General features: G+C 46.6%; 1 long non-coding RNA gene across 2 annotated transcripts in view; it reads left to right on the top strand.

Moving 5' to 3' along the window:
• LOC131819949 (uncharacterized) overlaps positions 1–13416 on the top strand; it is an 84322-nt gene that overhangs the window by 51201 nt on the left and 19705 nt on the right. Inside the window, exon 1 of one of the 2 annotated variants that reach the window (XR_009349417.1) lies at positions 13299–13385. The exons of the other annotated variant lie outside the window; for it this stretch is intronic. This is a non-coding gene — a long non-coding RNA (uncharacterized LOC131819949). Of the gene's footprint in view, positions 1–13298; positions 13386–13416 lie in introns of those variants that run through there. 2 annotated transcript variants of the gene reach the window in all.

Here is a 13416-nt window from a genome sequence, read left to right as displayed (position 1 = left end):
AATATCTTGCTATTGTCTGTGACTCTGTGATTGTGTGAGTATGAGTGACAGAGTGGGGACAAAGAGAGAGGGAGAGAGAATACATTAAATTTTAAAGAAGGACAATAAGGGATGCCTGGGTAGCTTACTCAGTTAAGCATCTACCTTTGGTTCAGGTCATGATCCCAGGGTCCTGGGATTGGATCCCATACCAGGCTCTAGTAGGGGGCCTGCCTTCCCTCTGCCTGCTGCTCCCCTTGCTTGTGATCTCTCTCTTCCTCTGTAACAAATAATAGTAAAAAATAAACGAGGGCGATACGTTATGTTTACTTTTGTTTCTGATGCCAGACATGGGTTCAGAGGATTGAAGAGGGAGATCCAAGGAGCTAGCCTCTCAAGAGGAGTGAATACCTAGTCACTGGTAAGACCCCTGGTCCTGCAATACAATATGGCTCCTGTGATCTGGGTCCTGTTAAATGCCCCTCGCCATCCTTAACCCGATAGTTTGATTCTTCATTGCGTTCAGTGTGGGGAACTGGGAGAAGCTATGACACTTGGCCCTTTGTGGAGGAATTTGAGTAGCATAAATAGCAATAGTTATCAGTTCTGGAGCACTTCCATGACTCTGCTGCAGGCACTGTGCTGTGACCTGGGTTTAGAGCAGTGAGATAAACATAGAAATAAATGTGGGCTTTGTTCCCAAGAATCTGAAACCCACTATTCTCCTTGTCCCCTTCCCATTCTGTCTTCTTCAGCCCTTGTGCAATCCCACCAAGCAGGAAGCTTGCTTCTCCCCGTCCCTCTGCTGCTCCCCCTGCTTATGCTCTCATTCTCTCTCTCTGACAAGTAAATAAATCAAATGTTTTAAAAAATTATCAAAAAGGCAAAACAAATAACCATTTTTGGAGAGTGATTTTCTGAATGCAGTTATGGGCAGTGCTGGGTACTGAAGAAGACGCTCTGCTGACCAGAGGAGTGGGGAAATTACAGAACAAATTCCACAGGTCATTGAATATATCACTTTCATCACCCCACCCATAGCACTCATTAATCTCTAGCCCAGCCAATATGTTGGTTATAAAAATGAGCTTTCTCCAAACTGACAGGAAGTTCTCGTTTTAGCAATGTAAATCATTCTGATCTTTATCACTAATGTGATCTAATCCTGTCTAGTAAAGAAACTTGAGAGTTCTATATCTCTGTAAACATTTAAGAAAAACAATGGACTCAACTCTAATTACTTTTTAACTAACTTGACTTGCCAAAGGAAGGAGAAAGTAAATATCAGAAATCTTAGCACTAAGCACAAGTTGCAAGTTATACCTGCCAAAATGTGGTTCAAAATATAAGTAACCAGTCTCCTTAGAAGCCTTTTACCTTCTTATATCTGTTATGTTGGGTAAATGAGTAGTTACTAGAACACAGCTGGCTCAGTGATCACAATTCAGCTTACCCTCAGAAATATAAATAGATTACATGTTTAGCCCGGTAACTGGACACTGATATAGAATTATTCACTGGCTGATTCCTAGATCAGAAACCACAAAAAATTTTTCTTTTTTATGGAAGTATGGCTGTTACAATAGTCTCACCTGTACCACATACTGATTGACTTAACTACTCTATACGTTACAGCTCTAGATGTAACATTTTAATAAAACAACAATATCTTTGATGGTATCATGGAAATGTAAGTGCCTTGTGCACTTTTCTTAATGTGTATAATCACCTAAACATCATAGTAAGTAAATCAAGGCCATTGTCAAGCTTCCGTCAAGGAGATTCCTTAAATAGAGGGATTTCCCATTGCTCTCAGGATGACAACCTCTGAGTTACAGGTTCCATTAGTTGGCCACACACATTTGGAGCCTTGTGGACTTTCTGACAGCTGAGCAGCATATCTCTGTTTCAAGTACTGTGATCCCTGTTCTTACTGCAAGAGTGACAGTTGTCACTTTTTCTGTGACCCCTGTCTTTAGGAAAGTGTCTGACTCAGAAAGTCGAGTCAGCACCCCCCAAAGGTATTTTTCAGGAGAACCCCCTCAAAGATGATCACCTGAGATACTGTCAAGAAAAAAAAAAAAAAACTGAAATTCTAAGCAACATCCATAATAAGTCTTTTTATGTTGATAAGGAAAGATTTTCCCCTAAATACCAGATAGGCTCCATGAAAGTGAGATCTTTACCTATTTTGTTCACCGTGTCACCAGTCCCTAGAAGAGCGCCTAAGACATCACTCAAGATTAGGTTGCTTTGAATGAATCAAATGAATGAATGAACTGTGTAGACTCTGATAGTGAGGTAGTTTATGGTCCTTAGTCAAGAGATGGGATTTGTGTTGGCATTTCAAGAATGGGAGGTGCCGAAGAGAAAATTGAGAAGCTAAATGTGAAAATATGCAATTTACTGACTGGAGTAGTTCTGAATACATTTCAAATATAATTAAACTATGGCTGTGGGTGTATATGCGTTTTCATAATTTTCCCTTGAAAAGGTGAGGCATACAGATGTCATCTCCAGTGAATTATCCTTGTCCGTATACAGACAGAATCACCAAAAAAAAAAAAAAAAAAAAAAAAAAAGAAAGGCAATCTGACAGTCCTCAGCCCATCCACTCCAGGATTGTGACTCTTTCTTCCCCATATTCTTTCTGACATCCTGGACTTTCAGGTTGACCTCTCCCATCTTGGGTCCCACTCTCATTAGCTGTAGAAGTCATGCGATGTTTGTGATGTGAGGGTGGCAATACTCTCTGACCTTTGGTTACAATATGTCTTTGAAAGCCAGTGTTTATCCTGCTTTTACAGCATTTCTCCATTTGAACTGGCCACCTTTTAAGTGGTCATTAGCCACATGTGGCTACTAGCCATGGGACTTGGACAGCAGAGGTGTGGAAATTCCGCACATTCTTCCACTCAAAGGATATTGTGAGTTATGCTACATCTTTTTTTTAAGTGTCTTTTTTAGATATTTAAATTCAATTAGCCATTAGATAGTACATCATTGGTTTCAGAGAATTTAGTAACTCATCAGTTGTGGATAACCCTTGGTGCTCATCACATCACGTGTCCTCCTTAATGCCTATCACCCAGTTACTCCATGTCTCCCACTCCCCTCCCGCCCCAGCAACTCTCAGTTTGTTTCCTATAGTTAAAGGTGCCTCATGGTTTGTCTCCCTTTCTGATAACTCCCATTCAGATTTCCCTTCCTTCCCTCTGATCCTCTGTACTACATCTTAATCTCAACAGTCAAGCAGTGATAGTAATTCAGTCATGGAGTCATGCATATTCTAAATCTGATGAAGTGGATTCCTATACTGCCTTTGTCTCTGCTAGAGCACTTACATTTGTTATATTATTGCTGCTGTGTTCATGTTTCTCGTTCACTGAATGTCTGATAAAAGAATTAGTAAAATGTGTGACTGCAGAAAATACAATGGTCATGGATGATGAAGATTTTCTCCTTGACCAGACTGGAGTCAAGTTCCTCTGAGTCCTCTTTCTGTCCAGCCTTGACCTCAGGCTCCGCCCACTTAGCCCAGTTTTAGCAAGAAATCTGCTTAGTCAATTTTTCAGCAATCTCCTATCCTACTCTTCATATCTGATCAAATTCCTTATCTCTCACCCCTGGTATCTTACCACTCTTTTTTTTTTTTTTAAGATTTATTTATTTTGACAGAGAGAGAGCCTGAGCAGGGGGAATAGCAGAGGGAGAGAGAGAACCAGACTCCCCACTGAGCAGCAAGCCCAATGCCAGGCTTGATTCTGGGATCAGATCATGACCTAAGCCAAAGCCAGAGATTTAACCAACTAAGCCACCCAGGTGCTTCAGTATCTATAATGCTTAATATCTGATCAAATCCCTTATTCCCAGGGCACCTGGTTGGTGCAGCTGGTTGAACGTTTGACTCTTGGTTTCTGCTCTGGTCATGATCTCACGGTCCTGAGATTAAGCCTCACCTCAGGCTCTATGCTCAGTGAAGAGTCTGATTAAAATTCTCTTTCCCTCTCCCTCTACCCCTACCCCTGCTCCCTCTCTCTAAAATATATTAATAAGTCTTTTAAAAAATTCCTTATCCCCTGATCTCAATAGTTTATGACCCTAGCCTTTCTTCAACAATATTACTGTCCAGATGGTTTAGCCAGAATCCCTTCATCCTTACCCTTGATGTTCCATCTTAATTTTACATTCAGTGACCCCCACCATGCTCTTTAGCTGTAAATCTCCATTTGTCTGAGCTGAGCCAGATTTCTCTCCCATACTATAAAATAAAATCCCATCGTAGTAGCATCCCTTGAATAAAATCTTCCTTACTGTCTTTAATGGGTGTCACAAATTTTTTTTTTCTTTAACAGTCAGGAGGGTGCTAATGGAGTACCACGACAAAAGGCCTAACTTCCTATAATGGACATTTCCTTGGTTTACCTGACAAATACTCTTTCTCTCTTCTAAGGAAAATTTCCAGTTCTCAGTATAACTGCCAACTGGCCCAGGGGTGGACAAGTGAGTCAGATGAGACCAAAATGAAAATTCTGTTGAGACACTGGACCTTGAGGATTCAAGCCAAGGACAAAAAAGTGTTGGTACTCCATTATTCTGATGGTCCATTAACTCTTGCTTTTTTGATTCCTGTGTCTATCACTGCCCCTGCCTTTTTGAAGATAATGACCATTCATCTGAGTACACGGTTCACAGAATCCCTTTGCAGTGGCCCATGCGGGCCAAGGTAGTAGAGCATAATAGATCTCTGTAAGTTTTTAAAAAATGTCTTTGTCCCTGTTGCCCATGGCCATTAAAGACAAAAGGTCGGGGGTAGGGGGATACTGGAAAAGGTGAAGTTCTAGTTACTCACTGATTTTTTGATTGGTAGAGAGAAAGCAACACCTACATACAGGGCCAGTGGGTGAGTGGAGGAAACATCTTTGGCTCTAGGAGGAATGGGGGAAGGAGAAATATTAATATTCTTTGTCTTTGGAACTGCCCCTGAAGACTTCCCCACACAGGAAAATGACCTAGCGTGACTCTCCTAAACTTCGGCAAGCCCCTTAAATTTAACTGACATCTAGATCTGATACTCCCTGCTGGATAACTCTGATCATTATTTGATTGTTATTTATTTTATTTTAAAATTATTTTTAAAGAAAATTTTAATCTAAATACAATTAATTAACATATAATACTAGTTTCAGACATACAGGTTAGTGATTCATCAGTCTTTTATAACACCCAGTGCTCACTGTATCACATGCCTTCCTTAATGTCCATCACCCAGTTACCCCATCCACCCATCCCCCTCCCCTCCAAGAACCCTCAGTTTGTTTACTGTGATTAAGAGTCTCTTCTGAGGGGTACCTGGCTGGCTCAGTGGGATAAAGCCTCTGCCTTCAACTCAGGTTATGATCTCAGGGTCCTGGGATCGAGCCCCACATCAGGCTCTCTGCTCCCTGGGGAGTCTGCATCCTCCTCTCTCTCTCTTCCTGCCTCTCTGCCTACTTGTGATCTCTGTTTGTCAAATAAGTAAATAAAAATCTTTTTTTTTTTTAAAGTCTCTTCTGGTTTGTCTCCCTCTTTGACTTCATCTTGTTTTATTTTTTTCCTTTACTCCCCTATGATTCTGTTTTGTTTCTTAAACTCCACATATGAGTGAGATCATATGATAATTGTCTTTCTCTGACTGACTTATTTCGCTTGGCATAATACCCTCTACTTTCATCCCTGTCGTTGCAAATTATTGCCATTTATTTTAACTCGACAGAGAAGGCCACTAGAAACAGCAGGTGATGGCCCCAGCTCCTGTCCCTCCATGCAGAACATCTGTCAACACCTGTGGACATCTTTTCCTCCCCCCATTCCTATGAACGTTGCTCAGTTGTTACATGGCATGGACAAATGTTGTTGGCTGGTGGCATGGACACACTGGACAAGCTTGGCCTTCGGTAAAACAAAGACTTGATTCAATTACTCAAACTGAAACAGGAATGCTTGGATGAACAAGCCTGCCAGGAAGTCCCACCGGAGGTACTCAACCTGTGCCCCTTCCCTCTTTGGACCAAGAACCTGAACTTGAGAGATGAATGGCTTATCCAAGGTTATGGCAAGGTTACACAGAGCTGAAAGTAGACACAGGTGTACATGCCTATTGATCAAGGCTGGCTGTGAAATCGAACTGCCTCAAATCTTGATTCTTTTTGCCACTTCTTATTCTCTGACCCTGATTTTCATAGTTTAGGATGTAGGAATAATAAAAATATCAGCTAATGGGGTATCCTGACATTTTGATGTTTTAGTTCTTGTCAGACATTTACCATAATGCTTAGCACATGGATATGTGTGTGCACACACATGCACATGCTTGATACTCAAAAAATTGTTCCCTGACATTAACTTTATCAGTGCACTTTGCATCCACCACCAATTGGTTGTTTTGTCACAAACTGATTAAAGCAGAACTGTCAAGTGAGGAACTTCAAAGCCAAAGCATTAAGTGCTTTGAAAAACCAGCACCTGGGAGGATTTGTCTCAGCATCTGTGATTAGACTTTGGGGACACAGTTCACCCCTTCATGAAGCAGACATTCAGAACTTTCTCCGAAGGGCTAATGCCTAATCTTCCAAAGACCAGCAAGAACAAGCTTATGGTCCGTTAAAATCAGATTTTTAAAAGATTTTTATTTATTTATTTGAGAGAGAGAGAGAGAGTGAGAGAGAGAGCATGAGAGGGGAGAAGGTCAGAGGGAGAAGCGGACTCCCCATGAAGCTGGGAGCCTGATGCAGTCCTTGATCCTGGGACTCCAGAATCAAAATCAGATTGATTGACTCAATATAGTCAGGGAGGACATTCCTCAGGAGTCACAGAATGCTGGTTGCCATGAGGGAAGAGTCTTTTACAAAGTCTGGGCTCTCACAGAAGGAGTCTGAAGCACGTGAATGGAAAGCAGAGGTCAGTTCTGGATTAGAAGCTCTTTCTGAGGGGAAATGAGTAGAAGCAGGGATTAACCAGGACTTGGGCTCTGCCTTATTCAGTTCAAGTTGCTGCAACAAATGATGACAGACTGGGTGGCTGAAACAGCAAAACATGTACTATTCCTTGCAGTTCTAGAGACTGAGAAGTCCAAAAGCAAGATCCTGGGAGATCTGATATCTAGCAAGAGACTGCTTCATTATCTATAGATGCCCATATTTCTGTTGTAGCCTTGCATGGATGACAGCTGGCAGAACAATCTCTCAGGTCTTTTCTCAGAAGTGCTTTTATCTCATTCACAAGTGTTCCAATCTCATGACCTCATCACCTCTCAAAGCCCATACCTCCTGATGGCACTCCTTGAGGGTCAGGGCTTCAACATCTGAATTGGGACAAGACACACACATTCAGTCCATTAGCAAGTGTTGTCATGAGGACAGCGTAGCTTATCAACTGGGTATCCCCAGGAATCCATGGGACTAGCAAAGCAGAATCTGGGGGCGTCACTGGTAGGAAAGCAGGAGTTCCCCAAGAGACAGTCCTCATAGCATTTTACAGAGACAGCATGACCCTTGAGAAACAATAGTTTCCGTGACCCATACACCAGCCTTTATCTATGCCTGTCCTCCCTGCTGGATTCACAGCAAGCCTACTTCTTTCTTTTCCAGTACAAATGGATTTCCACTCTCTGAATCCTGATGAATTTTTGCTCTTTTGTGGTTAGTATGTTGCCCCTCAGGATTCTGAATGTCTGGATTTGCAATCATGGAAACTGCCAAAGGTCTAGGGACCTGCGTGGCAGAACCCGGCCTCTACCACTATTGCCCAAGGTAGGAACTCTGGTCCCTTGAGCGTCCTGTGCTGCTGTCAAAGGTCTGTGTGCATTGGCTTATTGTTTTTTTTTTTTTTTTAATGTAATTGCTTATACGTGGGTTTGATCATGCTCAAGTGGCCTTTCTGTGGAAATAGTGGCCAAGCTACACCTAGAAGTCACTGAAGAAAGTTCTAAGAACTCCCGGCTGGTATGAGGCTAGAGAGAGAGAGAGAGAAAGAGAGAAAGGAAATCTGCCTCTCTGCATTTTGCAAGTCCCTGCGCAAAATCTGTTGGCTGTGCACTCCTCACACGGAGATTCCAGGCAGGGAGGCCCTCCTGAGCCTCATCTCCCTGAGTTCCTCCTCCAGGAGCAATCCCTAGTTTGAGACCAGGGTTAGGGAAGGAAGAGCAGCAAAGCAGGGTCCAGAAGGAAGGACTGCCACAGACCATGGAGCACCAGAGGGCCAGGCTGGTACCTTCTCCATGTTGGGGTACAAATGGGCTCAGCTCAGCAGGTACAGGGGTGCCCTTGGCCCCTCTGGTGGGCTTTGCAGTGCCCCAAACTCAGGAAGAAAAAAGGCTGGCTCAGGTGACTTATTTTTGACTGGGGAGGAGCTGACAGCAATGGAAATAAACAAGTAGGGAATGATGTTGGAAAGTTGGAGGGTTTGTCCTTTATATCTCAGCTTTCTCTCCTATCTTCCCTTGCTCTGTAGTGTGTTCTCAAAGAAGATTTTGGCATGATATTCCTGTTCACTGATTTACTCCTGAGCTGTGTCTTTTCTGCTGTTCAGCTCATCTGGTGAATTCTTTTACTGTAAAAAGTATCTTGCCCTTGCAAGGGCAAGGGCAAGACCTGAGAAATCCCAGAGATTTCAGCTTGCCACCGGCTATTTGGAATGCTGGAAAGGATTCAGAGTAGGGGAAATCGTCTTGAACATCTGAGACCACCCCCACATTCAGCGGTCCCCTGGACACAAACCCAGACCTTGATACTGATCCTGAACCATGCTCTCAACTCAGACCCCTGTGATCCTCGCCACAGTGCTTTCAGATCAGTGCAGCCATGCCCATAGGCACAAACTCTTAAGCCTAGATTCTGTCCTGAGAGGTCTGTCCCCGACGGCCTGGCTCCAAAGCCTCAGAGATTGAAGACAGTAGGAACACCATAGGACTCACCCTGCCACCCTGAAAGGAACCATGCCATTTGGAACCCCAGAAAGGATTCAGAGGAACTGAAATCTGCATTCCTACCTCTGGACACCCCCATATTCAGCAGGCCCCTGGATGCAAACCTGGAGCTTGACACTCACCCTGAACAAATCCCTCGACTGCCCCCTCCCCCAGAAAGATGGACAGAGTGCTGGCAGATCGGGCCTGCCATGTGGTGGGCCCTAACCATAACCTTTGGTTTGGTTCTCAGGATTCTGACCCCTAAGGCCTTGCAGTAGGTGCCCTACAATTTGGGGACACCTGGGCAATCCCAGAGGACTCAGCCTGCCGCCCAGAAGGAAACTGTGCCATTTGGAACTCCGGAAAGGATTCAGAGGAGCAGAAATCTGCATGCCCAGCTGAGGACACACCCACACAGAGCTGACTCCTGGACACAAAGCCAGAGCCAGACACCCTCACGTACACTGTCAACTCAGCCACCCAGACAGCTCTCCATGGGGTCTTCAGGTTAGTCCTGCCATGTCCCTGGTCCCTAACACTAACCCTTGGATGGGTTCTGTAATGATCTCCTCATTTCAGGTTATGTGGTGGTTCTGCAGGACATTGTCCTGGTGTGGGATCAAACACACTGAAGCATCCCGTGTGAAGTGGCAAACGTGGTAAAGAAATGACGGCTGGGGAATCTGAGTGTGGAGACAGCACGTATTTGTGCTGCTATAACAAGCTGACTGCACTTTGAAATCACCGCAGAGGAAATGACTCTTCCAAACATCCATGTTAGCACGACGACACGGAAGCAGGGAGAACATCAGACTTTGGGATGGAGGCCAAGCCCTCCCAGATCCAGGTCACCCAACATGGAGAGGACACATGTTAGCAAGAGACTCATGGGAGGATTAAATAATGGACCCCTGTATCTCAGGTGCAGTAGAAGCAGTGGACTTGGAATTTCAGTTTTCCACAACCTTCCACCACAAGCTGGTTAGAACTGTGCAAAAGCAGGAAGGGAAGCCCCAGTAAAGTGGACGGGGGATGCCAGAAGGGGAGGCTGGAAGGGGGCGCCTGGTGCTCAGTGCCCATTACAGACCCCACATTGCAATCCCCCACAGGAGAGACTCACCAATTCCAGGCCCCACAGGGGAAGCCGGAGGTTCATCTCCTGACTTTTTGTAGGAGCTTTGCAGCTCAGCTGGTGAGAATTCTCCATCACTCTGCCTTTCTCCAGGGGACTTTCCTTCAAGCACCCTTCCCAACTTCTTCCTCCTCCATGAAATAATGTTCCTCTCCTTTGTTTCTCGCACTTGCCTGTGATGGGACCGTAGCTTGCTCAGCCCAGACTGCCATTCTCTGCTCTTCCCAAATAAACCCATGCTGCTGGTCAAATAACTGGCAGATGGAGTTTAAGGCAAATCGAACTAATACATTCAAGAACTTGCAAGGAAAAAAATCAATATGCACAAATTAGTGGCACTCCTACGTGCTCAGAAGGAACCATCAGAAAGAGACTACGGAGAACGATCTCATTTACACCTGCATCCAAGGCAGCAAGATACCCGGGAGGCCCCTGAACCAAGAAGGTGACAGACCTGTCCTCTGACAGCCCTGCAACAATGACGACAGACAGGGAGGGGGACACACGGAGATGGGGAGGCACTGTGCTCAGGGAAGAACCCACACTGGGAAAATACCTACTCTCCCCAAAACCGTCTACAGAGTCCTCACTCTGGCTCCTGAATTTCGGGACTCGGCACAAGCCTGGAGTGGGTGTGGACACGGGAAGGACCCCGCAGGGCTGAGGTGGGGGGAGCACAAGCACCGAAGCAGGCGGACGCTCCCTGACTGCAGACCATCTGAGGAGCCCCAGGAACCGAATCCGCGAGCACACAAACACAGACAAGGACCGAGGAGCACCCGAGCCCAGAAAGGGGGGACCCCACAGCCCCGCGCACAGCACAGCAGGAGGCCACGTCTCCTCACACAAAACGACGGAAGCCCCAGTGTCTACACAGGGCGCCCTTCCTCTGTGGGGTCCTGAGACCATGAACCCCTTGACAGTCCACTCAGGCGGCTTCTCCTCACCTCCTCCAGAGTCCTTAGGAGGTCGGACTGCTGCCAGTGTGGGCGCGTCCTCCACAACGGGTCCGGTCAGTGTGGCTGCAGAGCCACACCCTCCTCAGCTTGTCCTGTCAGGGTGGGAGGCGCCCCACATTCTCCAGAAGTCTCCACAGTGGGTCCTGAAGAGGCGGGGCTCCGGGGCTCCGAACCCAGCTGTGGCTGCGCAGCCTGGGCTCAGGGCGGGAGCTGCGGTCTGGCGCCCTCTGCAGGCGGTGGAAGGCAGTGCAGGACTGTGGGAGCTCACCCTTCAGTGGAAGGTCCTGCTCCCTCCCGGGGTCCAGCTGACGCCATTTCATTCCGGAAATTCAAGCTGCATGGAGCCCAATACCCCCCAACTTCCCCCCAAATAGCTAAGGAACAATGAATTGGAAACAATGTGGAATTACAACAGTCCTTGACCCAAAGAGTGGCACTGAACATGGCCCTGATGCAGACCCACACTCTGACCTCAACTTGGTCTCAAGCCTGGACCCTACCCTAATCCAAGACCCTAACCCTAGCCCCCAACCCAAACAATGTTCACAAGAATCAAAAGGTAGAAACTGCAAATATCCATCAATGGCAAGTGCATAAGCAAAGTGTGGTGAAGGGTTTGAATTTGGGTTCAGGTTCAGGTTTTAGTCAGAGTTCTAGATCAGGCTTTGGGTTTAGTGTTAGGGTGAGGATTTAGAGTGAAGGACAAGGGAACAGAGTTATAGTTTAGGGCTTTAAGTTTATGATTTAGGCTTTAAGACTCAGGGCTTAGGGGATAAAGTTCAAGGTCAAATTTGGGGTTTGGCTTCATGCTGAGATTTGGGTTCAGGGTTCATGACTTGGAGGTCTGGTTTAGGGTTTGGGTTCGTGGTTCAGGGCTTGGATCCAGGGCTCAGGTACAGGCTTTGGGTTCCATTTCAGGTTTGGGATTCAGGGTTCTAGTTTGGGCTTTAAGGTCAGCTTAGGTTTCAGCGTTGTTAGGGGTTAAGGTTAGGTTTAGGGATGACACATTTTCTTCAGTTGTCATCATGGACAAAAAAATTCTATATGGAGTTTCTAAGTCAGAAATGTATTTCATCTGGGGGCGCCTGGGTGGCTCCGCGTGTTAAGCCTCTGCCTTGGGCTCAGGTCATGATCTCAGGGTCCTGGGATCCAGCCCTTCATCAGGCTCTCTGCTTGGCGGGGAGCCTGCTTCCCCATCTTTCTCTCTGCCTGCCTCTCTGCCTACTTGTGATCTCTGTCTGTCAAATAAATAGAATTAGTAAAAGCTATTATATGATCTTTTACAAACCATTTCCTATCTTTGCATTCTCATGTGCCAAGACAGACACGGATTATTTAAAACCCTGAAGAGAGTGCTCTTGCATTTCAATTGCCTGTAACCTTCGTGTAATAGATTTATGATTGATGATAGATTTATAGTTAAAATATAACTATTTTACATATTTACTCTCAGTAAACGATTTCAACCTATGCTCATTTAAGTAACTTGGTGCATAATCCCTTTTCTATTAAACCATAATGCAAGGACCAATGCCGCGTTTCCGAGAGAACCCCAAGCTATTTTTCTAGAATGGCCGTATGCCTATATATCAAGGTGTCCTGTTTTCACTCCCTTTGTGGAGCACCTACCCTGGAGGTCATGTAATAACCCATGACCAAAAAAAACAAACAAAAAACCCAAACATCCAGGTCGAAGTGCCATCCCTGCATGGAGAAGAGGAGACTGCTCAGACAGATCCCGGGCAGGCATCTCAGCCCAGGCCTGTGCTGGGGAAGCTGGTTCCTGGCTTTGGGCGCAATCTGGAAGCCAGCAAACTGACCCAAGAGTGCAGCTGGCGTTTAGGACTGATGATCTTTTTGCAGCCAGGCCGCGCGAGGACACCTGCTCAGGGAGCCAGGCTAGGAGGCTGCCCAGAGTGGGCGTTGGCAATGCTCGCAGCCCGCCTGGGCTTTGCCCTGCACCCCAGCCAGGGCCCGGGCCTCAGGCGGGAGGGGGGCGGGGGCGGCGCAGAGAGGGGCTTTGCTAATTTCCAAAGCGGGAAGTGAGCTCGCGGAGGACTCAGGAGGGAGGGGGGCGGGGGCGGGGCGGGATCGGCCCGGAGAAGGGGCTTTGCTAATTCCTGAGGGGGGAAGTGAGCGCGAGGAGGATGCAGAGGAGAGTCCGGGAGGAGGTGGAGGGGCTGGCGGAGGAGGGGCGCGCAGCGCCAGGGTGCTGTGCTGCGGCCCAGTCGGGACTGCAGGACCTACAGTACTCGCCGCCCTTGCGCTCCCGTGCTCCAGCCTAGCCTCCGAGGCCGCGCTGTCCTGTTCCCGCTGCCTGCTGCCCCTCCCCGCCCCATATCTTCTCCGGAGGACCCTCTGCTCACAGGTAAAGTGATACCGCACCGCGCCCTCACCTG

Source organism: Mustela lutreola, chromosome 17, assembly GCF_030435805.1.
Source record: "Mustela lutreola isolate mMusLut2 chromosome 17, mMusLut2.pri, whole genome shotgun sequence".
In the NCBI taxonomy this organism is placed as follows: Eukaryota; Metazoa; Chordata; class Mammalia; order Carnivora; family Mustelidae; genus Mustela; species Mustela lutreola.
The sequence above is the reverse complement of the archived record's forward strand: the minus strand, read 5'-3'. Positions and strand labels throughout refer to the sequence as shown.